Source organism: Rhinoderma darwinii, unplaced genomic scaffold (assembly GCF_050947455.1).
Source record: "Rhinoderma darwinii isolate aRhiDar2 unplaced genomic scaffold, aRhiDar2.hap1 Scaffold_121, whole genome shotgun sequence".
NCBI classification, from domain to species: Eukaryota; Metazoa; Chordata; class Amphibia; order Anura; family Rhinodermatidae; genus Rhinoderma; species Rhinoderma darwinii.
The window spans coordinates 387012-412516 of NW_027461955.1; the positions used below are offsets into that span (position 1 = coordinate 387012).

At 45.8% G+C, this 25505-nt stretch overlaps 1 long non-coding RNA gene across 1 annotated transcript in view; it reads left to right on the forward strand.

The window, feature by feature from the left end:
• LOC142699055 (uncharacterized) overlaps positions 1 to 25505 on the forward strand; it is a 35946-nt gene that overhangs the window by 5023 nt on the left and 5418 nt on the right. The window contains exon 2 of the long non-coding RNA XR_012865955.1: positions 5849 to 6052. This is a non-coding gene — a long non-coding RNA (uncharacterized LOC142699055). The remainder of the gene's footprint in view (positions 1 to 5848; positions 6053 to 25505) is intronic.

Consider the following 25505-nt stretch of genomic DNA (forward strand, 5'->3'; position numbering starts at 1 on the left):
TATTATATACTACAATATACGTTATATGTATGCTATACTATACGATGTATATATTATTTCTACCACTGTTCTGCATATGTATTATATACTACCATATACGTACGCTATACTGTACGATGTATATATTATTTATACCGCTGTTCTGCATATGTATTATATACTACCATATACGTACGCTATACTATACGATGTATATATTATTTATACCGCTGTTCTGTATATGTATCATATACTACTATATACGCACACTATACTATACGATGTATATATTATTTATTCCGCTGTTCTGTATATGTATCATGTACTACTATATATATATATATATATATATATACACTATACCATACGATGTATATATTATTTATACCGCTGTTCTGTATATGTATCATATACTACTATATACGCACACTATACTATACGATGTATATATTATTTATACCGCTGTTCTGTATATGTATTATATACTACTATATATATATATATACACTATACTATATGATGTAATGCAGGTAATGTTGCACATGTATTACATATTATTATATACATATGTACATGCATTATAATATATGCTGTAGTGTATACATTATTCATACTGCTGTACGGTATATGTATTTCATGCTACTGCCATATATATATATATATATATATATATATATATGCACACACCATAAAGTTCAGATTGGGCTCACACTGGGGAGGGGGTATTTTTTTAACCTCTTTACTCTAGTTTTCTGATGTAGAAAAGTCGCAAAAGGGACCAAAAGTTGCAACCCCCCCCCCCCCCCCAACCCGATCAGACTACTTACCCATCGGACAATTAAATAAAAAAAAATATATGGTCACCTCACTACTCCTCTTTTCCCCTCCGGGTTCCTCAGGTTCCCTCAGCATAGTGTGGCTTATAAAGGCTCCTGATGCCGAGCAGCGCCAGGACATTATATGTGACGCAGCGCCAATGACTTTGACTGCTGTGTTGCATATAAGGCTCTGACGCTGCCCAGCAACTGGAACTTGTATGAGCTGCGCTATGCTGAGGGGACCTGGAGGAGAGAAGTGGAGCAGTACGGTGCGCATACTTATAATTTATTTTACAGTATGTCCAACAGGAAGGAGGGAATGGTGGCGCACAGTTGGCATTCGCCTCTTAATAAATGTGTTACATATTACGTTAACTTTCCTTATAATAAGACTGGAATAGATAAACTCCCATGTCTCTCAATGGCAGATTAGGGTATGTTCACACGCCCTATTTACTATTAAAAAACGGCTCCAAACCTGTGCAGACGGCCTTTTTTTTACATGCCGCTGTCAAAAGACGGTGCGTAAAAAGACGGCCGCCTCAAAGAAGTGCATGTCACTTCTTGGGACATAATTGGAGCCGTTTTTCATTGACTCCAATGAAAACCAGCTCCAATTACGTCCGTAAAAGCCGCCGCCAAAAACGCGTGCACTTGTCAAAACGTCTGAAATTCAGGAGCTGTTTTCGCCTGAAAACAGCTCTGTAATTTCAGACGTAATTTGCGTTGCCGTGTGAACATACCCTTACTAACCAAAACAAAAAAGTGCATGTTAAAAACGCACAGTGTAAATCCGACCTAAAATCCACGGAGAAGTGAAGTAAACAATTTTAGCGTAGAAAAGTCACAGATATTTGTACAAAAATGTGCGACTTTTCTCTCCTCTCGCCACTTAAAAAAACTGGTGAGAAAAAATTTGGTGGGGTGTAGCAGGAGGGGCGTGGCCAATTGTGGGCTGACAAATATATTACATTTTATTATGTTTAATGTAAAAAAATAGTGAACTACGAGGCGTAAAGGCTAATCCGTTTAGACCAATCCCATAGAAGAGCTACTGAAGCACAAATTGCTGAAAAATGTACTGCTGGCTATGATAGAAAGGTGTCAGAACACACAGAGCATCACAGCTTACTGTACTTGGGGCTGCTTAGCCACAGACCGGTGAGAGAGGCCACGCTGACCCCGATCACAGCCGAAAGTGACTCCAATAAGTACACGAGCATCAGAACTGAACGATTGAGTAATGGAAGGACGCCTGGTCTGATGAAGCACCTTTTCTTTTACATAATGTGGATGGCTGTTTGCGTGTAAATCACTTATCTCTACAAGAGATGGCACCAGCGCAGTATGCTGCGCTATTGTTTTCGTTAAAAAAAATGGAAACCTAGCGAAATGGATGCAAACAAACCAACTGAAAGAAAAAAAATACCATTGAAATCAATGTTATTGCAAACGGAAACGCTACTTTCCGTTTGTGTCTCTGTTCATCTGTTCCTGACGGAACAGATGAACGGAAAGACCAGACTGTAGGTAAACGATATGTGAACACCACCTAAGATGGGTGAGATGAGGAATCCAGGAAAGTTGAGTTTTTCAGCAAAAACTTACGCTGAGGTTTCTTTGTTTTCCGGACCTGGATTTCTATGGAATGGTAGGTAGGGTTGGTAGTGGGACTTTCGAGTAGTACATGTTTTTTCCTTAGCCAAAATCAGTACAGGTGAAGCTACTGCGCTCATTACTGGGACATTAACCCCTTCTCGACATCCGTCGTGTATATATATATATATATATATATATATATATATATGCGGTGCCGGTTGGCTGGGGGAGTATGGAGCGGGCTCACGGTCTCAGCCTGCTCCATAGAACGAGCTTGTCGCCTGTGTGTAACAGCAGACACTTCAGTGTAACGAGCAGGATGACTCACATTTAACCCCTTAGATGCCTCGGCACCCTGTGAGATTGAATCAGCCCCCTGTGACGCGATTGCAAGTCGCCAATGGTTGGGATGGGGGCCTGATGAAGGCCTCCAGGTCTTCCATCTTTGTACTCTGGCAGGGCTTCATAGAAGACTGTCAGTATAACGATATACTGCAATACTTTAGTATTGTAGTACATCATGCAAACGATCCAACGAGCTCTGGTTCAAGTCCTCTAGGGGGACTAGTAAAAAAAAGCTAAATAATGTTTTTTTAAATATATAAAAAATATTAAAAGTTTAAAAAAAATAATTCCCATTTTCCCCCAAGCAGAATATAAAAAAATAAATAAATAACATCATAAATAAAATCGTTTTTTTTAACACTTTGTAGAGAATCCTTTGCAGGCAATGACTGCCTGAAGTCTGGAACCTATGGACATCACCAACACTGGGTTTCCTCCTTTGTGATGCTTTGCCCGGCCTTTACTGCAGCGGTTTTCAGTTGTTGCTTGTTTGTGGGTCTTTCTGCCTTAAGTTTTTTCTTAGGCAAGTGAAATGCAGTTCGATCGGGTTGAGATCCGGTGATTGACTTGGCCATTGCAGAATATTCCACTTCTTTGCCTTATAAACTCCTGGGTTGCTTTCGCAGTATGTTTTGGCTCATTGTCCATCTGTTCTGTGAAGCAACGTCCAATCAACCTTGCTGCATTTGGTTGAATCTGAGCAGAAAGTAAATCCCTGAACACTTCAGAATTCATCCGGCTGCTTCTGTCTTCAGTCACATCATCAATAAACACTAGTGACCCAGTGCCTTTGGCAGCCCTGCATGCCCATGCCATCACACTGCCTCCACCATGTTTTACAGAGGATGAGGTGTGCTTTGGATCATGAGCCGTTCCAAGCCATCTCCATACTTTCTTCCTCCCATCATTCTGGTACCGGTTGATCTTAGTTTCATGCTGTTCCATAACTGGGCGGCTTCTTTAGAAGTTGTTTGGCAAAGTCTAATCTTGCCTTTCTATTTTTGATTCTGATTAATGGTTTGCACCTTGTGGTGAACTATCTGTATTTGCTCTCATGAGTCTTCTCTTTATGGTAGACTTAGATACAGATACACCTACTTCCTGGAGAGTGTTCTTCACTTGGGTAGATTTTGTGAAGGGGTTTTTCATCCCGATGGAAAAGATTCTGCGATCATCCACCACTGTTGTCTAACGGGGACATCCAGGCTCTTACATCCGTGGGCCATCGGGATTACTCAACCCTCGACGGCCGCCGCCATGGACTTGTGGGCGCTGGTCCCCATCTCCTTGCCCAGGAGACGCCAGCGCTCACTTCCGCTCCTCTCTGCTGTCTTCCGTAGGGTGCGCGCGCATGCTCGTACCTGGCCTTAAAGGGCCAGTGCACGCACATGTAAATCATCAGTAAGTAGCCCATGATCACCCTGGACTATAAGAAGGGCTCGGTCCTTTTACTCCTTGCCTGAGTGTTGTTCGTATTCCTCTATTAGTCTTGCAAATGGTCCCTTAGTGTTATCCTGTTCCCGTTGTTCCTGTGCCCTGCTACCTGTACCCTGTATCCCGTGTTGCAGTTGTTCCTGTGCCCGCTATAGTGTTGGAGTCGAGTTCTGCCATCGGCCACGTCTGCTGTGTAACACCACGTCTGGTGTCAACTCTCTCATCTGCATCACCTGCCGTCAAGATCCCATCTGTGTCTAGCCGATGCTTCTGTCTGGACTATTACAGCTACCCATGTGCTTGGACTATATATATATTGACTTGGCACACTGTAGTTTGGCCAGCTGCCATCCCGCTTTGGCGGTACTGCCCAGAGGGTCCACACACTCACAGATCGTGACATAGGCCTCTGGCGTTCACGAGATCACCAGTGCACTCTTTTTTTTCAAGAATGTACCAAACTACTGATTTGGCCACTCCTAACATTTGTGATATGTCTCTGATGGATTTCTTCATTTTTTTTTCAGCCTAACGCTGGTCTGTTTCACTTGCATTGGAAGCTCCTTTGACCTCATGTTGTGGGTTCACAGCAACAACTTCCAAATGCAAATGCCACACTTGGAATCAACTCCAGACCTTTTACCTGCTTAATTGATGATGGCTTAACGTGGGAATAGCCCATGCAGCCCATTAAATAGCTTTTGAGATAATTGTCTAATTACCATTGGTCCCTTGAAAAAGAGGCAGCTACATATTAAAGAGCTGTAATTCCTAAACCCTTCCTTAAATTAAGATGTGAATACCCCCAAATTAAAGCTGAGAGTGCATTTTAAGCCCATATTGATTATATAACTTTATATTAAATATGTTTTGTTAAACGGCTAAAATGCCAAAACTTGTGTCACTGTCCAAATAACTCTGGACCTAACTGTATATATACATATACAAGTTCCAAAAAAAAACGAACACAGCACTCCACCAAACACTGTAAATCAGGCCATATGCACTTTACAGTAAGGGATGAATCAGATCCTTGGTTTGAAATGGATAGGGATACAAAGTAAAAAAAAGTAACAGCACTTCAAGACGGATCAAAAAAATGCAGGTTTAATCACCACCATCATCAGAGTGCTTACTTCAGGGTGATTAAACCAGCAATTTTTGATCCATTCTGAAGTCCTAGTGCTATTACTTTTCTATATTGTGTCTACACACACACATATATATATAGTTTTTTATGTATAGCCACCTGTACAAATTTTGTATGAGCAACTGATACACTTTGTGATTCTGATAGTATTCTAATAGAGCAAGGTTGATGAGCAGGGGGCTGAAACTAATCTTCCCTAATGCTAATTTCACAGTCAGAAATAAACACTTATAAAAGGATCGACTACATAACATGCTCTGCCATGTCCTGAGCTCATGGACGTCCCCCCAGTTGACATTCCTACGGTAGGTGTAAAGTATTTTATATATATATATATATATATATATATATATATATATATAGTAGATATACAGATAGATATTTATATTTATTCTAGCAAGTACGGTACATGTGAACCCATGTACATGCTATGACTGCATCACATATCATGCTACAACTCTCAATACTTGACTTTTAATGCACATTTCCTCATGCCCTATTAAACTTTTTTATTAATTCACAGATCATAGCTTTGCTAGAGATGTCATTGAAGCTCTTAATGTTTCACAAGGCAGACATTCATTACCATTTTCTCTTACAACTGCGGGGTCAAGCCCTCAAGTTTCATGAAAGAATTGCTGCGCCGGCACCTTCTCTTCATGCATGTCTAGTACTGGTAAAGCCAGGGGCTTATATACCTGCAGGGCACAGTCTGTGGTGTTTACAGGTAAGGACACTCATGATTGGTAGCTCAGTATTAACATGAAGGAGAACAACACATCCCCAATCATCTATCTCTTCCAGTGCTGCTTCAGTGCAATGTGTAAATATATAAGATGACTGTAATAACGGGGTAGAAAGACAGACAGGTGAGCCCTAATCTACCCGCCACTCAGTCCCTGCCTACTTGCAACGGCCCGTCCTAGGCGATGGCGTACAACTGGGCGACAGTCACTACGCTCAATAAGTGCACGACAGACAAACAGACAAGGGTACACAGAAGCTAAGGGAAATGGGGCAGTTGCCCACGGCAACACAGTGAGCAACAAGAGTAGTGAACGAGTCGAGTCAAACCAGGAGTGCACGAGGTACAAATCGCAGAGCAGGAGCGTAGTCAGTAAAGTCAGGGTCAAAAATGAAGCAAGGTCAATAATCATAGCAGGAGCAGCAGAGCCAGGAAACAGAAAAGAATCACAGGCAAAGGAGAAGCAGGAAATGCAGGTATAAATAGACAGAGGGCGGGAGCTAGCTCCATCTGGCCAGGCTGTGATAGGCTCTCCCACTCCTCAGCCTCCCAGCCTGACTGGTAGAAGATCGTGTCACTCTCTCAGACTTAGGAGCACATGCAGACTGATTACCCACGGGCATCGACACAGAAGCTGTGTCTGGCAGATCCTTTACAGTACCCCCCCTTTTAAGAGGGGCCACTGGACCCTTTCTAGGTGGACCTGGCTTATTGGGGAAGCGAAGATGGGACCTCCTGAGCAATACCCCAGCGTGAACATCCCGGGCGGGTACCCAAGTCCTCTCCTCAGGCCCATATCCTCTCCAATGGACCAGGTACTGGAGGGAGCCTTGGACCATCCTGCTGTCCACAATCTTGGCCACCTCAAATTCTACCCCTTCAGGGGTGAGAACAGGGACAGGAGGTTTCCTCGAGGGAGCCAAGGACGGGGAGCAGCGTTTAAGTAGGGAGGCATGAAACACGTCGTGTACTCGAAAAGATGGGGGTAACTCCAGTCGGAAGGAGACAGGGTTAAGGACTTCAATGACCTTGTACGGCCCTATATATCGGGGAGCAAATTTTTTGGACGGGACTTTAAGGCGCAAATTTTTAGAAGATAGCCACACCAGATCCCCGTCCACAAACAAGGGGTTAACAGAACGTCTTCTATCTGCCTGAGTCTTTTGTATGCTCTGGGACGCCTCTAGGTTCTTCTGAACCTGGGCCCAGACTGTGCACAGTTCCTGATGAACGACATCTACCTCGGGATTGTTGGAACTACCAGGTGAAACGGAGGAGAACCGTGGATTAAACCCAAAATTACAGAAAAAGGGGGAGACCCCTGACGAGTTACTGACCCGGTTATTAAGGGAAAATTCGGCGAGGGAAATGAAGGAGACCCAATCATATTGACAGTCAGAGATAAAACACCTTAAATATTGTTCTAGAGACTGATTAGTCCTCTCAGTTTGGCCATTAGTTTCAGAATGGAAGGCCGAGGAGAAGGACAGATCAATCTCCAACTTTTTACAGAAGGCTCTCCAAAACAATGAAACAAATTGTACACCTCTGTCAGAAACAATATTGACAGGAACCCCATTGTCACGGACACTGGGTTTGTGGACCCACTAGGCCGCTCCGCCGTAGCTGGGAGGCAGCTGACCAGGTCACAGTCTATGTGAAAGTAAGATAGCAGACAGTAATGCTTAGGTACCTGAAATAGTCCGGACGGTGACTGTGGCTTCAGCACGGATGGAGGCAGGTGCGGAAAGTGGCGCCAGACGTGGCGGGCAGTATCCGATGAGCAGATGGCACTTGACGTGGCAGATGGTACTTGACGTGGCAGATGGCACTTGACGTGGCAGATGGCACTTGACGTGGCAGATGACACTTGACGTGGCAGATGGCACTTGACGTGGCAGATGGCACTTGACGTGGCAGATGGCACTTGAACACGGGTAGGCACAGGAACAATGCGGAATACAGGAACGGTAACAGGGCACGGGTAACAACTGGAACGGGAGACATTAAAGAGGCTCTGTCACCAGATTTTGCAACCCCTATCTGCTATTGCAGCAGATCGGCGCTGCAATGTAGATTACAGTAACGTTTTTATTTTTTAAAAACGAGCATTTTTTCCCAAGTTATGACCATTTTTGTAGTTATGCAAATGAGGCTTGCAAAAGTCCAAGTGGGTGTGTTTAAAAGTAAAAGTCCAACTGGGCGTGTATTATGTGCGTACATCGTGGCGTTTTTACTTCTTTTACTAGCTGGGCGTTCTGACGAGAAGTATCATCCACTTCTCTTCAGAACGCCCAGCTTCTGACAGTGCAGACACAGCCGTGTTCTCGAGAGATCACGCTGTGTCGTCACTCACAGGTCCTGCATCGTGTCAGACGAGCGAGGACACATCGGCACCAGAGGCTACAGTTGATTCTGCAGCAGCATCGGCATTTGCAGGTAAGTCGATGTAGCTACTTACCTGCAAACGCTGATGCTGCTGCAGAATCAACTGTAGCCTCTGGTGCCGATGTGTCCTCGCTCGTCTGACACGATGCAGGACCTGTGAGTGACGACACAGCGTGATCTCTCGAGAACACGCTGTGTCTGTACTGCCAGAAGCTGGGTGTTCTGAAGAGAAGTGGATGATACTTCTCGTCAAAACGCCCAGCTAGTAAAAGTAGTAAAAACGCCACGATGTACGCACATAATACACGCCAACTTTTACTTTTTAACACACCCACTTGGACTTTTGCAAGCCTCATTTGCATAACTACAAAAATGGTCATAACTTGGCCAAAAATGCTCGTTTTTTAAAAATAAAAACGTTACTGTAATCTACATTGCAGCGCCTATCTGCTGCAATAGTAGTTAGGGGTTGCAAAATCTGGTGACAGAGCCTCTTTAAGGGACTATTTGTGAGACAGACAGGGAAAGACTAACAACGCTCAGGCAAGGATCAGAAGGGCTGGGGCATTCTTATAGAGCAGGGAATCGTGGGTTAATGATCATTGTTTTCATGTGCGCGCGCTGGCCTTTTAAGAGCGGGCGCGAGCGTGCGCGCGCACCCTACGGGACCCGGCCGGACGGAGCGGAAGTGAGCGCTGGCATCTCCTAGGAGGGAGGAGGCCAGCGCTCACAGATCCATGGCTGCGGGCGTCGGGAGGTGAGTGAACCCGATGGCCCGCGGCCATGGGCGCTACAGTATCCCCCCTCTTACACCCCCTCTTCTTGGGACCAGAGTGAGAGAGGAACTTTTTAATAAGAGCAGGAGCACTGAGGTTCTCTTCTGGCTCCCAGGACCTCTCCTCGGGACCAATCCCTCTCCAGTCCACCAGATAGAAAGTCCTTCCTCCTACCCTCTTGTGGTTCAGGATCTCCTTTACCTTGAATACATCAGAAGGACCGCTGGAAGCAACTGTGGAACTAGAGGTCTTGCTGTAGCGGTTCAGGACCACTGGTTTCAGGAGGGACACATGGAAGGAGTTAGGGATTCTGAGGGTAGGGGGCAGCCGCAGCTTATAGGAAACAGGGTTAATTTGTTGCAGGATCTCGAAGGGACCAAGGAACCTGGGAGCAAACTTGTATGAAGGCACCCTCAAGCGAATGTTTCGAGAGGACAGCCAGACTTTAGTCCCAGGAAGATACTGAGGCGGCTCTCTTCTTTTGGTATCTGCCTTACGCTTCATGCGATCTACCGCCAGCAAAATAGAGGACCGGGTCTGTTGCCAGATTTGCAGGAAGTCCCCATATGCAGAGTCAGCAGCGGGTACCTGCGAAGAAGTCGACACTGGAAGAGGAACTCTGGGATGTTGACTGTACACGATGTGAAACGGAGTGGAAGTGGTGGACTCACTTGTGTGGTTATTATATGAAAACTCCGCCCATGGTAGAAGCTGTACCCAGTTATCGTGCTGTGAAGAGATGAAGTGGTGGAGGTAATTTTCCATGATCTGGTTGATCCTTTCAACTTGCCCATTGGACTGGGGGTGATAGGCAGAGGAAAAGTCCAAACTCACATCCAGGAGTTTACAGAGGGCTCTCCAGAACTTGGAGGTAAACTGAACCCCCCCCGGTCGGACACAATGTGAAGAGTCAAGCCATGCAAGCGGAAGATGTGCTGAATGAAGAAGCTTGCCAGTCGAGGAGCAGAGGGTAGGCCGGTTAGCGGGATAAAATGTGCCATCTTAGAGAACCGGTCCACCACCACCCAGATGGTGTTGCATCCTGCTGAGAGAGGAAGGTCCGTGACGAAGTCCATAGCGATGTGCTGCCAGGGGGCACTGGGTACAGGCAGGGGTTGAAGCAGGCCGGCAGGCTTGCTGTGAGCCACCTTGTTAGAGGCACACACCGTGCAAGCAGAGACAAAGTCCAGAACATCTTTAGGTAGCGTGGGCCACCAGAAGTGACGAGCGACCAGGTCTTGGGTTTTACGGACACCAGCGTGCCCAGCCAGTTTAGAACTGTGTCCCCAGCGGAGAATTATTTTTCTGTCAGCCAGCCGAACAAAAGTTCTCCCTGGAGGGATATTTCTAAGCGGCAGAGGATTGGCGGTGACAACGCAGGATGGGTCTATGATCGTCTAAAGGGACTCCACCATGTCTTCCGTTTCGAATGATCTGGACAGGGCATCGGCCCTCACGTTCTTGTCCGCGGGACGGTAGTGGAGCAGAAATTGGAAACGGGTGAAGAACAGTGACCACCTGGCTTGATGAGGATTCAGTCTTTGAGCGGACTGAAGGTAAGTGAGATTCTTGTGGTCGGTGAAGATCAGGATGGGGTGAGCAGCGCCCTCCAGAAGATGTCTCCACTCCTCCAGGGCCAATTTGATAGCCAGTAGCTCCTGATCTCCAATGGAATAATTGCGCTGAGCAGAGGAAAACAGTCTTGAGTAGTAGCCACACACTACTGCCTTTCCTTTGGAGCTCCTCTGGAACAGAAGTGCGCCTGCACCAATAGAGGAAGCGTCCACTTCCAGTGAGAACTGCCGAGATATGTCAGGGTGATGGAGGATCGAAGCTGAAGTGAAGGCTTTCTTGAGGCTAATGAATGCGGACTCTGCCTTCGGAGTCCACACCTTGGCGTTCACACCCTTCTTGGTAAGGGTAGAGATGGGGGCCGTCAGAGAAGAAAAGTTCGGAATAAACTGCCGGTAGAAATTGGCAAAACCCAGGAACCGCTGTATGGCCCTTAGGCCTTGAGAACGTGGCCATTCCAGGACAGACTTTAACTTCTCAGGGTCCATCTTAAGGCCTTGATCCGAGATGACATAGCCCAGGAAGGGCAGAGACCTCTTTTCAAATGTGCATTTCTCTAACTTGGCATACAAGCGATTCTCTCTTAGTCGCAGAAGAACTTGACGAACATGCCTCCGATGGGTCATCAGATCTGGGGAGAAGATTAGAATATCATTGAGATAAACTACAACACACGTATAGAGGAGATCTCGGAAGATGTCATTAACGAACTCCTGAAATACTGCGGGAGCGTTACACAGTCCGAAGGGCATCACTCGGTATTCGTAGTGCCCATCGCGGGTGTTAAATGCCGTCTTCCATTCGTCACCCCGGCGAATACGGATTAGATTATAGGCCCCCCGCAGATCTAGCTTGGAAAAAATGTTGGCTCCTCGTATGCGATCAAACAGCTCGAAAAAGAGTGGCAACGGGTATTTGTCCTTGACCGTGATCTGATTGAGACCACGGTAGTCAATGCAGGGTCGGAGAGATCCATCTTTCTTTTTAACGAAGATGAATCCTGCCCCGGCCGGGGAGGAAGATTTTCGAATAAAACCCCTCTCCAAGTTCTCCTTGATATAGGCTGACATTGATAACGTCTCTGGCAAGGAGAGAGGATATACTCGTCCACGGGGAAGAGAAGCATTGGGAACCAGTTCAATGGGACAGTCATAACTCCGATGTGGAGGCAACGTCTCAGCCTCTCGTTTGCAGAAGACATCCGCAAAACTGGCATACTGAGAAGGTAGATCGGAGAGTGACTGAGGCAGAGGGGGCACAACAGGACGGACTTGTGACAGGCAATGGCTATGGCATCTGGAACCCCATTGAAGAACTTCTCCAGTCGAGTGTCGGGGTGTGTAGACGGAGCCATGGCAGACCCAGCAGGATAGGATTGATAGCCTTGGGTAGTACCAGGAAGGAGATCTGTTCTGAGTGAAGAGCTCCGACCCGTAATGTCACTGGCTCAGTGATGAGCATGATTGGATCAGGCAGCGGTAGACCATTCACAGAGGCAACTGCCAGGGGTCTCTCCAGACCGACTGTGGGTAGCTGAAACCGATCCACTAGATCTTGGTGGATAAAATTAACAGCCGCTCCAGAGTCAAGATAGGCGGAGGAAGGATGTGATGCCTGACCGGTGACGATGGCCACAGGTATCGATAATTTGGAAGAGGTTTTAACGTTTGGAGACGTTCCACCTAGAGTTGCCTCTCCAACCAACCCTAGGTCCTGGAGTTTCCCGGTTTCTGTGGGCATTGACGCACAAAATGACCCTTGAGGCCGCAATACATGCAAAGTCCAGAGGAGCGTCTTCGCTGCTTCTCCTGTTCAGATAACCGGACTCTGTCTACCTGCATAGGTTCCTCAGGTAGCGCACTAGGAGTGGACAATTGTGGTCTCTGGGCAGGAGGTGCTGGTCTGTGGGAACGGCTCTCCTGACGAACCGCTTGAGAGCGCTCCCGGATTCTCATATCAACCCGGGTGGCTAACAGGATGAGGGCATCCAAGGTAGAAGGAGGGTCGCGGGCTGCCAGTTTGTCCTTGATGTGAGAGGACAGTCCCTGCCAGAAGGTCGCCACCAGTGCCTCATTGTTCCATGCCAGCTCGGCTGCTAGGGTACGGAAGGAGATCGCATACTCCCCTACTGTGGAGCCTTCTTGCTTGAGGGTCAACAGAGTGGCTGCGGCAGAGGATGTTCGACCCGGCTCCTCGAACACGGCACGAAAGAACTGCAGGAACAAGGCTAGGTCCGCGGATACTGGTCCTTGTTGCTCCAAGATTGGGTTTGCCCATGCAAGGGCCTTGCCAGCAAGGAGGGAGATAATGAACGCTACTTTAGCCTCCTCGGAGGGGAAGAGATGAGGCCGTAGCCTAAAATGCACCGTGCATTGATTAAGAAATCCTCTGCATGCTCTGGGATCACCGTCGTAGCGAGGAGGAAGAGGCAGAGGAACTGAGGATCCGGAACAAACAGGGGGAGCAACAGGCAGTGGCACGGCAACAGCTTCTGGAGGAAGAACCGGGGGTGGAACAGCGAGTAGATCCAGGCGGCCCAGAATAGAATTCACCGCCTCAAGGAGTTGATCCTGACGAGTGCGAAGGTCATGCATCTCTGTCTGAATCTTCTGTACTGGGGTCTTTGGCTGGCCAGCGGGTTCCATGGCCTGAGCGTACTGTCACGGACACTGGGTTTGTGGACCCACTAGGCCGCTCCGCCGTAGCGGGGAGGCAGCTGACCAGGTCACAGTCTATGTAAAAGTAAGATAGCAGACAGTAATGCTTAGGTACCTGAAATAGTCCGGACGGTGACTGTGGCTTCAGCACGGATGGAGGCAGGTGCGGAAAGTGGCGCCAGACGTGGCGGGCAGTATCCGATGAGCGGATGGCACTTGACGTGGCAGATGGTACTTGACGTGGCAGATGGCACTTGACGTGGCAGATGGCACTTGACGTAGCAGATGGCACTTGAACACGGGTAGGCACAGGAACAATGTGGAATACAGGAACGGTAACAGGGCACGGGTAACAACTGGAACGGGAGACACTAAGGGACCATTTGCGAGACAGACAGGGAAAGACTAACAACGCTCAGGCAAGGATCAGAAGGGCTGGGGCATTCTTATAGAGCAGGGAATCATGTGGGTTAATGATCATTGTTTTCATGTGCGCGCGCTGGCCCTTTAAGAGCGGGCGCAAGCGTGCGCGCGCACCCTACGGGACCCGGACGGACGGAGAGGAAGTGAGCGCTGGCATCTCCTAGGAGGGAGACGGAGGCCAGCGCTCACAGATCCATGGCTGCGGGCGTCGGGAGGTGAGTGAACCCGATGGCCCGCGGCCATGGGCGCTACACCCATGGAGACGCAGGATGTGTTTGACAAACAAGGTAGCTAACGTCTTAGCATTGGGTAGTTTCTTGAGGGGCACAAAGTGGCACATCTTACTGAAACGGTCTACTACAACCCACACCACCGACTTGCCTTGAGATGGAGGCAAATCGGTGATAAAATCCATGGAGATATGGGTCCAAGGTCTCTGGGGAATGGGCAAAGAACGTAGTAAGCCCGCTGCTCGGGACCTGGGAGTCTTGGACCTAGCACAAACTTCACAAGCGGCGACGTAGGCCTTAACGTCTTTAAGCAACCCAGGCCACCAATAGTTTCTGGCAATGAGATGCTTGGTACCCAGGATGCCTGGATGGCCAGATAGTGCAGAGTCATGATTTTCCCTGAGTACCCTTAGCCGGAATTGCAGGGGAACAAACAGCTTGTTCTCAGGAAGGTTCCCGGGAGCTGAACCTTGATCAGCCGCAATTTCGGAGACTAAGTCAGAATCAACAGAGGAAATGATTATACCTGGAGGCAAAACATATGCAGGATCTTCCTCCGAAGGAGGACTGGCCGTGAAGCTACGCGACAGTGCATCAGCCTTAATATTTTTAGACCCAGCCCTATAGGTGACCAAAAACTTGAATCTAGTAAAAAATAACGCCCATCGAGCTTGTCTCGGGTTTAGCCTCCGGGCAGATTCTAAGAAAACCAGATTCTTGTGGTCGGTAAGGACCGTTACCTGGTGCCTAGCCCCCTCCAGGAAGTGGCGCCACTCTTCAAATGCCCATTTAATGGCTAAGAGTTCGCGGTTGCCAATATCATAGTTACTCTCAGTGGGCGAGAACTTCCTGGAGAAGTAGGCACAGGGACGTCGATGGGTGAGGGACCTGGTACCCTGGGACAAGACAGCACCCACTTCCACCTCGGAGGCGTCAACCTCCACAATGAATGGCTCCATTTGGTTAGGCTGAATCAGCACAGGGGCCGAGATAAAGCACTTCTTAAGGACATCAAAAGCCTGGAGGCCAGTGGAGAAGGTCAGCACCTTTGCGAGTGAGATCCGTAAGAGGCTTAGCGATGACCGGGAAGTTAGCAATAAATCTCCTGTAATAATTAGCGAACCCCAGGAAGCACTGTAACGCTTTCAGGGAGGCAGGTTGGACCCATTCCGCCACAGCCTGGACCTTGGCGGGGTCCATGCGGAATTCATGAGGAGTGAGGATTTGACCGAAAAATGGTATCTCCTGCACCCCAAACACACATTTTTCGGTTTTAGCAAACAGTTTGTTTTCCCAAAGGGCCTGGAGCACATTCCTGACATGCTCAATGTGGGAGGACCAGTCCTTGGAAAACACAAGTATGTCATCAAGGTACACTACAAGAAATACCCCCAGGTAGTCTCTTAAAATCTCATTTATGAAATTCTGGAAGACCGCGGGAGCATTACACAACCCAAAGGTCATGACGGGGTATTCTAAATGACCTTCGGGCGTGTTAAACTCAGTCTTCCACTCATCCCCCTCTTTGATGCGGATAAGGTTATAAGCCCCCCGTAGATCAAACTTAGAGAACCATTGGGCCCCCTGAACCTGATTGAAGAGATCAGGAATCAAAGGAAGGGGATACTGGTTCCTTACAGTGACCTTATTCAAGTTTCGGTAGTCAATGCACGGCCTAAGACCACCATCCTTCTTCCCTACGAAGAAGAAGCCAGCACCTACCGGAGAAGTAGAGGGGCGAATGTAACCCTTGGCCAGGCATTCCTGGATATACTCTCTCATGGCTTCACGTTCGGGACAAGAGAGATTAAATATCCTACCCTTAGGGAGCTTAGCTCCTGGTACCAAATCGATTGCGCAATCGAATTCTCTATGAGGAGGTAACACTTCGGAGGCCTTTTTAGAAAAAACATCAGCGAAGTCCTGAATAAACTCAGGTAGAGTGTTCACCTCCTCAGGGAGAGAGATAAAATTAACAGAAAAACATGACGTCATGCATTCATTACCCCATTTGGTAAGATCCCCAGTATTCCAGTTAAATGTGGAATTATGCATCTGCAACCAGGGAAGGCCTAAAACCAAATCGGACGATAATCCCTGCATCACCAGTACAGAGCACTGCTCCAAATGCATGGAGCCAACAAGGAGTTCAAAAACTGGGGTATACTGTGTAAAATAACCATTAGCAAGAGGAGTGGAGTCGATACCCACTACCGGGACAGGTTTAGGCAAGTCAATCAATGGCATAGCTAGAGACATAGCAAATTCCACAGACATAATATTAGCAGAAGACCCTGAATCCACGAAGGCACTGCCGGTGGCAGACCTACCCTCAAAAGAGACCTGAAAGGGAAGCAAGATCTTGCTAGGTTTCATATATACGGGAAATACCTGTGCGCCCAAATGACCTCCCCGATGGTCACTTAGGCGCGGAAGTTCTACCGGCTTCTTATTCTTACGCCTAGGACAGTTGTTCACTTGATACTTGTCATCCCCACAGTAGAAGCAGAGACCATTCTTCCTGCGGAACTCTCTACGTTGTTGGGGAGACACGGAGGCCCCGAGTTGCATAGGTTCATCCGAGTTTTCCATGGAAGAATGAAGCAACGGAACCTCAGGAGCCATCATGGGGGGGTCAGAGGGGAAGGCACAAAAACGTTCCAGTCGTCGTTCCCTGAGACGTCGGTCAAGACGTACCGCTAAAGCCATAACCTGATCTAGGGAGTCAGAAGAGGGATAGCTAACTAACAGGTCTATCAGGGCGTTCCACAGACCCAATCTAAACTGGCACCTCAAGGCAGGGTCATTCCACCGAGAAGCTACACACCACTTCCTAAAGTCAGAACAGTACTCCTCAACGGGTCTCTTACCCTGACGTAAGGTCACACCTGACTCTCGACAAAGGCAGTCTTGTCAGTCTCGTCATATATGAGCCCAAGAGCGGAAAAAAAAGATCAAGAGAGGAAAGTTCAGGGGCGTCAGGAGCCAAGGAGAAGGCCCATTCTTGGGGCCCGTCCTGGAGCCGGGACATAATTATACCCACTCACTGGCTCTCAGAACCTGAGGAGTGGGGCTTTAAACAGAGCCTACAACTCTCCTGAAAGGAGAAAAAAGTCTTCCGTTCCCCTGTAGAACCGGTCAGGCAACTTGAGGTGGGGTTCAAGAGGTGAGGTGAGGGGCACTACCATGGTAGCGTCAGGCTGGTTGCCCCTCTGAGCCAGGGCTTGGACCTTTAGGGAGAGGCCCTGCATTTTCTGAGCCAGGGTCTCAAGGGGGTCCATAGTTGTGTCAGGGACCAGGGTAGAAAAGGTATATGGGCCTGTGATTATGTAATGACGGGGTAGGGAGACAGACAGGTGAACCCTAATCTACCCGCCACTCAGTCCCTGCCTACTTGCAACGGCCCGTCCTAGGTGACGGCGTACAACTGGGCGACGGTCCCTACGCTCAATAAGTGCACGACAGACAAACATACAAGGGTACACAGAAGCTAAGGGAAATGGGGCAGTTGCCCACGGCAACACAGTGAGCAACAAGAGTAGTGAACGGGCCGAGTCAAACCAGGAGTGCACGAGGTACAAATTGCAGAAAAGGAGCGTAGCCAGTAAAGCCAGGGTCAAAAATTAAGCAAGGTCAATAATCATAGCAGGATCAGCAGAGCCAGGAAACAGAAAAGAATCACAGGCAAAGGACAAGCAGGAAATGCAGGTATAAATAGACAGAGGGTGGGGGCTAGCTCCGTCTGGCCAGGCTGTTATAGGCTCTCCCACTCCTCAGCCTCCCAGCCTGACTGGTAGAAGATCGTGTCACTCTCTCAGACTTAGGAGCAGGTGCAGACTGATTACCCACGGGCGTCGACACAGAAGCTGTGTCTGGCAGATCCTTTACAATGACAATCCCTGTACAGCAACTTCTGAATGTAGAACGGCACTACAGGCTTTGATGTAACTTAAAGGGAATGTGTCGCTAGAAATGTATTTTTATTTTTTTAGTTAAACAGTTAGTATATACATGATTACACATTGTTCTAATTTTTTTAATTTTTTCACAAGTCAGGAAATATTATAAATTAGATTCTAATTTATAACATTTCCATGTGCTGGTCACTAGAGGGAGCAATTCCCAAAATTGCAGCATTGGCATGTGGTAAAGCTACCACATTGCTTTATGCTGCAAAATTGGAGAAGACACACTCGCTCTAGTGTGCTCAAACAATCCCCCCTCCTTTATCCTGGCTAGTGGCAGGAGAAAGGAGGGAGTGGAATGTTCAAACCTCCTACACTGTGTGCCGCCATTTTTTGAGCGAATGCACAGTGTAGTAGGCTTACATACAGTGGTAATCACACAGTAAAACACTAACATACACAAACATAACTTACCTGCTCCTGCCGCTGCCACCGCTCCGTCTGCTCCTAGTCCTTGCTTCTGAACATATGTCCGGAAGCCGCGACCGGAAGTAGTCATCTTACTGTCCGGCCGCGGCTTCCTGTCCACATGAAAATGGCGCCGGATGTCGCTCAGCCGAAGACCTTCCTTTTGGACTGTGGGAGCGGTGCATGCGTACACTATAGTGAATGGAACAACTCCCGTTCGCATTCTCTATGGGGATGTATGTGCCGTATTCCATCTCTGTATGTGTCGTTAATCGACACATACAGAGATGAAAAAAAATGCCAGCCCCCATAGTGAAGTAAAAGTAAGAAAAAAGTAAAACAAATAAATAACATTTATTTTAATAACACACTAAAAGCAAATTTATTTTATAACATTTTTTTTTTTTCGCGACATCTGTCCTTTAATACACAGTTACATAGTTTGTACGGTTGAAAAAAGACACATGTCCATCAAGTTCAACCATGGGATGGGAAAGGGGAAGTAAAACATTTCTACACATAGGAGCTGATATTTTTTTGTTCTAGGAAATTATCTAAGCCTTTTTTAAAGCCATCTACTGTCCCTGCTGTGACGGCTCCTGCGGTGACTATTCCATAGATTCACAGTTCTTACAGTAAAGAAGTTTTTTTTCTCCAGACAGAGGGAGTGCCCACTTGTTTTTTTTAGGGGGTTTTACATGGAACAGGATTTCACCATATTTTTTGTATGTGCCATTCATATATTTATATAAGTTAATCATGTGTCCCCCTCCCCCCTCTTAGTTGTCTTTTTTCAAGGCTAAATAGGTTTAATTCTCTTAATCTTTCCTCATTACTTAGATTCTCCATGCCCCTTATTAGCTTCGTTGCTCTTCTTTGTATTTTTTTCTAACTCCAGGGCATCCTTTCTATGAACTGGAGCCCAGAACTGATCTGCATATTCTAGATGAGGCCTCACTAATGCTTTGTAAAGTGGTCATATTACATCCCTGTCCCGTGAGTCCATGCCTCTTTTAATACACGACAATATCCTGCTGGCCCTTGAAGCAGCTGATTGACATTGCATGCTGTTTATTGATTTCATAGAAGCAAGTTACAAGAGTAGCAATGTTTCTGATCTATAGTCCTTCATCGGACTGCTGCTGGATCCCGGGAGGAAGGTGCTCCTGAACTATGTGAATCTCTGTACAGTGCTGCAGAATATGTCGGTGCTATGTAAGCAGCAGGAAATATTTATATACAGTACTGTGCAAAAGTTTTAGGCAGTTGTGGAAAATTGCTATAAAGTTAGGCCTGATTCACACGAACGCTGCGCATCTCGGACGTGAAAAACTGCCATTTTTCACGTCCGAGGTGCATCCGTGCTCAGCGCTGCGGGACGCGATGTCACACATCCCCCATAGTTGAGAGTCCATGGAGGGATGCGTGATGCGCGAAAAGAATTGACATGTCCTATTTTCTCACGGACCCTTCACCCGGTCCATTTAACTGGTTCCCGACCGCTGGCTGTATTTTTACGGCCAGCGGTCAGGGTCCTTAAAACCCGAGCCATAGACTTTTTACGGCTCGGGTTTTAACTTGCTGCCCGCGCGATCGGGCAGCTGAATGTCGGGTCTCCGGCTGTCAGTGACTGCCGGGGACCCTGTGGAGAAAATAGAAGCAGCTTTCGCTGCTTCTGTCTTCTCCGATGTCTTTTTACACAGCGCTCAATGAACGCTGTGTATAGGAATAGAGACCGCAGTAGCGGCGCTATCTCTATTCCTCCCGATGATCATGTGACTGGTTACATGATCGCCGGGTGCCGTTAGTGACAGACTGCTGCTGGATCTTACTACACCCAGCACAGTCCAGTTAGTGACAATCGTCACTATGAGAGGGCTGATTTCCCCTGTAACTGGGGCTGCTGTGCAGCTCCAGTTACAGTGGAAAAGATGGTGTAAAAGAAAGAAAAAAAATATATAAAGTTCCCCAAAGGTCTTTTTTGACCTTTGAGGGACAGACCATAGTAATACAAAAATAATAAAGTAAAGTGCAAAAAATAATGAAATAATAAACACACATAAAATACCCACCCCAAAAAAAAACGTTCCCCCCCGCCAATCGTTGTAACGCTAGCGCCGACCCAATTCCCCTAATATAGACATGTAATTTATTAAAATTTACGGTAGACAATGACGATCACAAATAAAAGGTCTATTTTAGGGTAAAGCTATGTTATTACCCAAAAAAAATTGCTGAAACGTAAAAAAGATTATTTTTTTACTATTATTTTCAAACTTTATGAATAAAAATTCTAAAATTGCAAAAAAGGTGTGTATAAAAATGATAAAAAAAAGAAACCTGCATTGTCTACGGAAAAAACGTCGCAAAAATCACGTCGTTAGCACAACAAATAAAAAAGTTATAGCCATTTAACTAACACGTGCTAAAAATGGCTAAACGGTGTCTGGTCCTGAAGGCGCAAAATAGCCCGGTCCTGAACTGGTTAAACAACGGCTGTGTGAACGGCCACATTGAATTACATAGGTCCGTGGGACGGCCGGTGTTTCAACGGCCGTCCCACGGACGTTTAACACTCTCGTGTAAATAAGCCCTTAGAATGCTTTCAAAAATAGAAGTGTTAATATTTTTTTATTTATCAATTAACAAAATACAAAGTGAATGAAAGGAAGAGAACTCTAAATCAAATTATTGATTTAGATTTGCAACCTATTGCATCATCTTTGACTCTAAACACTCTACATAAGGTATCCGATTTTTCACATAATTATTTTGAGACACATAGTTAAGATCTTCCACGTGAAGGTATAGTAGTATAAGGGTATGTTCACACAGGACGGATATGCTCCATAAACGTATACAGGGTATCCTCCTTAGCGGCCGCAGGGTGTACCGGCTGAAAAACCACACCAAATTGTGGTACAGTTTTTTGGCCAGAATGTCCACATGCAGAAAACAAGCGGAAAAAAAACAAACACCTATGCTTACCCCTTACGTTTTCTGTAAACGGCCTTTCCAAATTCATACATTTCCATGAGGAATAACAGAGGAATGGCACAATGCAGAGTTCTAAGAAAAGATGATCCAGCATTGTTATTTTATGGGAACTCAAGTATTTACTAAAACAGACATGTGGGAAAGTCCTGCCTAAGTTTATTCTATCAGTACAGACATCACTACAAGGAATTGTAAGTTAAATCTGCAGCATATTACAGTATGGGTAAATATCCGCCGAAATGTCCGCACATAAATTGACCTGCGGCGCGGTTACTTCAACCGCTGCATGCCAATTCTGCGGATACGCAACTCTTCTGTTGCGGGTTTACCCATTGAATTCAATGGGATGCTTAAAGCTGCAACAAAGCAGTGTGTGTTGCAATATTTGCAGTGGAATCACAGTACGAGTAAAAAAAAAAGCTTCACATGGCCTGCAACGTCATCCCAGGAGGCCGGACTACGCGCCGAGAAGAGGGAGGGGGTATGTATGAAAGTTGTTTGGTGGTTTTTCCGGCGTCGCTTTGCTGCGGAAATTCAGCCGGAAAAACGCACCACAATGTGGTGCCGTTTTCCGGACGGCATTCCCTGCGGTGTTCAGGGCGGATACGCTGCACAGCTTAACGCAGTGTATCAGCACTGAATACGTTGTGTGTGTTCCTACCCTGAAAATGATAGGTTCATTAACCCTTTCAGGACGCAGCCTGTTTTGGCCTTCAGGACACAGCCAATTTTTTCAAATCTGACATGTTTCAATTTATGTGGTAATAACTTTGGAATGCTTTTACCTATCCAAGCGATTCTGAGATTGTTTTCTTGTGACACATTGGACTTTAGGTTATTGGCAAAATTTGCTCGATACATTAAGTATTTAATTGTGAAAAACACCAAAATTTTGCGAAAAATTTGCATTTTTCTAAATTTATATGTATCTGCTTGTAAGACAGATTACTAGTAATACCACACAAAATTGTTGCTAATTAAAATCACCCATATGTCTACTTTAGATTGGCATTGTTTTTTGAACATCCTTTTATTTTTCTATGACATCACAAGGCTTAGAACTTTAGCAGCAATTTCTCACATTTTCAAGAAAATTTCAAAAGGCTATTTTTCCAGGGACCAGTTCAGTTGTGAATTGGATTTTAGGGCCTTATATATTAGAAACACTCGATAAGTCACCCCATTTTAAAAACGTCACCCCTCAAAGTATTCAAAACAGTATTTACAAAGTTTCTTAACCCTTTAGATGTTTCACAGAAATTAAGGCAAAGTAGATGTGAAATTTTCAAATTTCTTTTTGTTTTTTGCAGAAATTCATTTTTCATCTATTTTTTTTGTAACACAGAAAGTTTTACCAGAGAAATGCAACTCAATATCTATTGCCCAGATTCTGCAGTTTTTAGAAATACCCCACATGTGGCCCTAGTGTGATAATGGACTGAAGCACAGGCCTCAGAAACAAAGGAGCACCTAGTGGAGTTTGGGGCCTCCTTTTTATTAGAAAATATTTTAGGCACCATGTCGGGTCTGAAAGGCTCTAGCGGGGCCAAAACAGTGGAAATCCCCCAAAAGTGACCCAGTTTTGGAAACTGCACCCCTTAAGGAAATTATCTAGGGGTATAGTGAGCATTTTGACCCCGCAGGTTTTTTGCAGAAATTATTGGAAGTAGGCAGTGAAAATTCTTTCAAAGAAAATTAGGTTAAGCAATTTTTTTCTAATTTCCACATGGACTAAAAGGAGAAAATGCGCCACTACTTTTGTAAAGCAATTTCTCCCGCGTAAAACAATACCCCGCATGTGGTCATAAACGGCTGTTTGGACACACATCAGGGCTTAGAAGGGAAAGAGCGCCATTTGGCTTTTTGAGCTCAAATTTAGCAGGACTGGTTTGCGGAGACCACGTCGCATTTGCAAAGCCCCTAAGGGACCAAAACAGTGAAAACACCAAAAAAAGTGACTCCATTTAGGAAACTACACCCCTTGAAGAATCCATCTAGGGGTGTAGTGAGCATTTTGAACCCACAGAGGTTTCATAGATTTTATTAGAATTGGGCAGTGAAGATAAAAAAAATATACTTTTTTTCCAATAAGATGTAGCTTTAGCTCAAATTTTTTCATTTTTCATTTTCTCAACAAATAAAGGAATAAAAGAACCCCAACATTTGTAAAGCAACTTCTCTGGAGTACGGCAATACCCCATTTGTGGTCATAAACTACTGTTTGGGCACACGGCAAGGATCAGAAGAGAAGGAGCGCAATTTGGCTTTTGGAGCACAGATTTTGCTGGATTGGTTTCTGGGCGCTATGTCGCATTTGCAAAGTCCCTGTGGGACCAAAACAGTGGATCCCCCCCAGTAGTGACCCCATTTTGGAAACTACACCCCTCAAGGTATTCACCTAGGGGTGTAGTGAGCATATTAACTCCACAAGTAATTGGCAGAAATTGGTGTGCACTCGAAGTTGCAGAGTGAAAATGGGATTTTTTCCATAGATATGCCAATATGTGGCGCCCAGCTTGTGCCACTAGAGACACACACCCCAAAAATTGTTAAAAGGGTTCTCGATGTCGATGCCATATATGTGGAAGTAAACTGCTGTTTGGGCACACTGTAGGTTTCAGAAGGGAGGAAGCACCATTTGGCTTTTGGAGCGTGGATTTTGTTTTGTTTTGAGTCTTACTGGTATTTCCGTTTATAATGTGGGGGCACATGTAAGCCGGGCGGAGTATATAAGGGGCAGAGTCAGGTGGTATAATAATGGGGTACAAAAAAACAATAAAATAATCCATAGATGTGTGTTATGCTGTGACACAATCCTTTCTGCACAGGCCGGTGTCGCACTAGTAAATGGTCTTTACTTATTCCCCTTTTGGTCCACACTCGGGTTCTTTGCAGTTTGGGGAATTTTCCCGGGGAAAGTGTTGTCCTGGTATAATACGGGCGCCCTCACTTCCAGAAGATATGTTTGGGTCCTCCCTTTCCTGGTTCCCTAATTGAAGGGTCCTTGATAATTCGCCACTTGAAACAGAAGAAACGTTCCCCTCGGGCCGGCAAAACTGCATATTTTTCTTTCCTGGCTTATTGGAGCCATAACTAATTTTATTTTTTCATAGACGTAGTGGTACGAGGGCTGTTTTTTTTTGCGGGACGAGCTGTAGTTTTTATTGGTACCATTTTGGGGTACATACGACTTTTTGATCACTTGTTATCCTTTTTTTTTTGGGAGGCAAGGTGACCAAAAAACAGCAATTCTGGCATATTTTTTTTAGTTCTTTTTATACAGCGTTCACCACGCGTTATTAACTACATGTTACCTTTATTCTGCGGGTCAGTCCGATTCCGGTGATACCTAATTTATAGCACTTTTTTATGTTTTACAACTTTTTGCACAATAAAATAACTTTTGTTTAGAGAATGGATTTTTTCTGTCGCCAAGTTGTGAGAGCCATAACGGTTTTAATTTTTTCGTCGATGGAGCTGTATGAGGGCTTGTTTTTAGCGAGACGAGTTATAGTTTTTATAGGTACCATTTTTGGGTACATGCGACTTTTTGATCAGTTTTTATTTCAATTTTTGGAAGACAAAGTGACCAAAAAATAGCAATTATGTCAGTATTTTTCAGGTTTTTTTTTACGGCGTTCACTGTGCGGAATAAATAACATAATATTTTTATAGTTAAGGTCGTTACCGTCGCAGCGATACCAAATATGTATGGCTTTATTATTTTTTTCAATAATAAATGACTTGATAAGGGAAAAAGGGCAATTGTGTTTTGTGTTATTATTTTAAACTTTTATTGTATTTTTTACAACTTTTATTTTTACTTTTTTTACACTTTTTTTTTACACTTTTCTTTAGTCCCACTAGGGGACTTGAAGGTCTAACTATTTGTTTGATGTTCTAATACATAGCACTACCTATGTTGTGCAATGTATTAGAACTGTCAGTTGTTCACTGACAGCATTCCGATCAGGCCCCCGCCTCCGGGCGGGGCCTAATCGGCTTCCGTAATGGCAGAT